This window comes from Bos grunniens, chromosome 12, assembly GCF_055505025.1.
Source record: "Bos grunniens cultivar Pamir isolate PY7600 chromosome 12, Bosgru_T2T1.0, whole genome shotgun sequence".
In the NCBI taxonomy this organism is placed as follows: Eukaryota; Metazoa; Chordata; class Mammalia; order Artiodactyla; family Bovidae; genus Bos; species Bos grunniens.
This window is the reverse complement of record NC_141176.1, coordinates 91,911,198-91,915,794: the sequence shown is the minus strand read 5'-3', so window position 1 is coordinate 91,915,794 and position 4,597 is coordinate 91,911,198.

Below are 4,597 nucleotides of genomic sequence, written 5' to 3'. Positions count from 1 at the left end.
AGCCGTGAAGAGATACCCCACATCCAAGGTAAGAGAAACCCAAGTAAGACGGCAGGCACTAAGAGAGGGCATTAGAGAGCAGACACACTGAAACCACAGTCACAGACAACTAGCCATCTGATCACACGGACCACAGCTTGTCTAACTCAGTGAAACTAAGCCATGCCCTGTGGGGCCACCCAAGACGGGCGGGTCATGGTGGACAGGTCTGACAGAATGTGGTCCACTGGAGAAGGGAATGGCTAACCACTTCAGTATTCTTGCCTTGAGAGCCCCATGAACAGCATGAAAAGGCAAAAAGATACGACACTGAAAGATGAACTCCCCAGGTTGGTAGGCACCCAATATGCTACTGGAGATCAGTGGACAAATAACTCCAAAAAGAATGAAGGGGTGGAGCCAAAGAAAAAACAATACCCAGTTGTGGATGTGACTGGTGATAGAAGCAAGGTCCAATGCTGTAAAGAGCAATATTGCATAGGAACCTGGTCCATGAATCAAGGCAAATTGGAAGTGCTCAAACAAGAGATGGCAAGAGTGAATGTCGACATTCTAGGAATCAGCGAACTGAAATGGCCTGGAATGGGTGAATTTAACTCAGATGACCATTATATCTACTACTGTGGGCAGGAATCCCCTAGAAGAAATGGAGTAGCCATCATGGTCAAAAAAAGAGTCCAAAATGCAGTACTTGGATGCAGTCTCAAAAATGACAGAATGATCTCTGTTCGTTTCCAAGGCAAACCATTCACTATCACAGTAATCCAAGTCTATGCCCTGACCATTATCACTGAAGAAGCTGAAGTTGAACGGTTCTATGAAGACCTACAAGACCTTTTAGAACTAACACCCAAAAAAGATGTCCTTTTCATTATAGGGGACTGGAATGCAAAAGTAGGAAGTCAAGAAACACCTGGAGTAACAGGCAAATTTGGCCTTGGAATACAGAATGAAGCAGGGCAAAGACTAATAGAGTTCTGCCAAGAGAACGCACTGGTCATAACAAACACCCTCTTCCAACAACACAAGAGAAGACTCTACACATGGACATCACCAGATGGTCAACACCGAAATCAGATTGATTATATTCTTTGCAGCCAAAGATAGAGAAGTTCTATACAGTCAGCAAAAACAAGACCGGGAGCTGACTGTGGCTCAGATCATGAACTCCTTATTGCCAAATTCAGACTGAAATTGAAGAAAGTAGAGAAAACCACTACAGCATTCAGCTATGACCTAAGTCAAATCCCTTACAATCATACAGGGGAAGTGAGAAATAGACTTAAGGGACTAGATCTGACAGACAGAGTGCCTGATGAACTATGCATGGAGGTTCATGACATTGTACAGGAGGCAGTGATCAAGACCATCCCCAAGAAAAAGAAATGCAGAAAAGCAAAATGGCTGTCTGAGGAGGCCTTACAAATCGCTGTGAAAAGAAGGGAAGTGAAAAGCAAAGGAGAAAAGGAAAGATACACCCATTTGAATGCAGAGTTCCAAAGAATAGCAAAGAGATAAGAAAGCCCTCCTCAGCGATCAATGCAAAGAAATAGAGGAAAACAACAGAATGGGAAAGACTGAAGATCTCTCCAAGATAATTAGAGATACCAAAGGAACATTTTATGCAAAGATGGCCTTGATAAAGGACAAAAATGGTATGGGCCTAGCAGAAGCAGAAGATATTAAGAAGACGTGGCAAGAATACACAGAAGAACTGTACAAAAAAGATCTTCATGACCCAGATAATCACGACGGTGTGATCACTCACCTAGAGCCAGACATCCTGGAATGTGAAGTCAGTGAGCCTTAGAAAGCATCACTACGAACAAAGCTAGTGGAGGTGATGGAATTCCAGTTGAGCCATTTCAAATCCTAAAAGATGATGCTGTAAAAGTGCTGCACTCAATATGCCAGCAAATTTGGAAAACTCAGCAGTAGCCACAGGGCTGGAAATGGTCAGTTTTCATTCCAATCCCAAAGAAAGGCAATGCCAAAGAATGCTCAAACTACTGCACAATTGCACTCATTTCACACACTAGTAAGGTAATGCTCAAAAATTCTCCAAGCCAGGCTTCAGCAATACGTGAACCATGAACTTCCAGATGTTCAAGCTGGTTTTAGAAAAGGTAGAGGAACCAGAGAGCAAATTGCCAACATCTGATGGATCATGGAAAAAGCAAGAGAGTTCCAGAAAAACATCTATTTCTGCTTTATTGACTATGCCAAAGCCTTTGACTGTGTGGATCACAATAAACTGTGGAAAATTCTTAAAGAGATGGGAATACCAGACCACCTGACCTGCCTCTTGAGAAACCTGTATGCAGGTCTGGAAGCAACAATTAGAACTGGACATGGAACAACAGACTGGTTCTAAATAGGAAAAGAGTACGTCAAGGCTGTATATTGTCACCCTGCTTATTTAACTTCTATGCAGAGTACATCATGAGAAACGCTGGACTGGAAGAAGCACAAGCTGGAATCAAGATTGCCGGGAGAAATATCAATAACCTCAGATATGCAGATGACACCACCCTTATGGCAGAAAGTGAAGAAGAACTAAAGAGCCTCTTGATGAAAGTGAAAGAGGAGAGTGTAAAAGTTGGCTTAAAGCTCAACATTCAGAAAACTAAGATCATGGCATCTGGTCCCATCACTTCATGGGAAATAGATGGGGAAACAATGTCAGACTTTATTTTTCTGGGCTTCAAAATCACTGCAGATGGTGACTGCAGCCGTGAAATTAAAAGACACTTACTCTTTAGAAGGAAAGTTATGACCAACCTAGACAGCTTATTAAAAAGCAGAGACATTACTTTGCTGACAAAGGTCGTCTAGTCAAAACTATAGTTTCTCCAGTAGTCATCTATGGATGTGAGAGTTGGACTATAAAGAAAGCTGAGTGCTGAAGAATTGATGCTTTTGAACTGTGATGTTGGAGAAGACTCTTGAGAGTCCCTTGGACTGTAAGGAAATCCAACCAGTCCATCCTAAAGGAGATCAGTTCTGAGCATTCATTTGAAGGACTGATATTGAAGCTGAAACTCCAATACTCTGGCCACCTGGTAAGAACAGCTGACTTATTTGAAAAGACCCTGATGCTGTGAAAGATTGAGGGCAGGAGGAGAAGGGGACAACAGAGGATGAGATGGTTGGATGGCATCACCGACTCAATGGACATGGTTTTGGGTAAACTCCGGGAGTTAGTGAAGGACAGGGAGGCCTGGCGTGCTGCAGTTCATGGGGTCGCAAAGAGGTGGACATGCCTGAGCGACTGAATTCAACTGAACTTACAAAAAAAAGTTATAAATGTAGGAGGAACAACAGAATTAGAATATCTGCAACCACAGTTGAGGATGACAAAAATCATGGGTGAAGGTTGTTGGGGGGCTGGATGTTCACACAGCTTCAGTGTCTCACCCCACAGATTTCTTATCATTTTCAGAAAGGGGCATGCAGCTTATGCTGGGCAAGCCTGGTAGTCATCTCAGCCAAGTGATTAGAGCTAGACAATGCAAAAAGACAGGAGGGACACAGATCATCTGTGCAGCCCTCCCGCCGAAACGTTCGACCTGAACTGAATCCTGAGGAAACCAGCACGCAGTCCAGGCCGTGGACACCACTCAAGACAGCTCAGCTGGACTGTGTGGTGTCCACGTCGTGAGGGGAGGGGAAAAGCGGCTCGAGACTAATGGAAATAAGGGAGGTGTTCGAACAGCCATAACACGATCCTCAAGGGTTTCTGGATTGAAAAGGTACGTGAAAGGCATCTTGGGGCTGACTGGGAAAACTGGAATACAGAGTGTTTCTGATGTGCAGGGGCTGGAACAGCACTGGCAAGTCGGGGCAGCCTCGTTCCTGGGAAGTTCATGCTGCAACACCCGCCGGGTGAGTCAGGATGGTGAGAGAGAGAGGCAGAGGGCACAGGAGAACACGGGCATCAGTGATGCAGACAGGGTGCTGGGAGGAGGGGCGCAGAGGCTACGAGCGGGTAAGCCTGATCCTCCAGGACAGGAAGCCAGTGCGCAGGGGACAGAGCTGCCGCTCCAGCCACACGGCAGCCCTGGGTCGAGGCCCAGCCCCGCCGCTTCCTTGCTGTGTCTGCACCAACGCCTTAACCCCTCTGGGTCTGTTTTTTCATGGGTTCACAGATAGTACCTGCTTCCTTGGGTTACTGAGAAAATCAGGAGTTAAAAGGCGAAAAGGGCGCTTCCAAGACCTCCTGGTACATAGTAAGTGCAGGCGAAACAGCTCCTCAAGGAGACTGTTTAGAAACAGGCAGGAAAACCCCCAGGTGGCCCTGAAATGGTGGGCGGTGGCCATCCCGGGGAGGTCTGGGGTGGGCAGGACGCGTATGTCCTTCCGAGGCACGCAGGAGCATGTGCGTGTTACACTCGGCTCCCTCGTGGATCTGATGGAGGGTCGTCACTAAGAAGGAAGCAGAGTGGGCCTCAAGATGCAACTTTAACTCCGTGTGGCTAGAGACAAGCTCTGAGACACACCTCTGTGTGCTCGTCTCCCTCCTGGAAAAGGCAGAGGAACCCAGTTCAGAGGGTTCTTACTCTGAAAAAACAACCTACCACCCAAGAGCGGTTACATA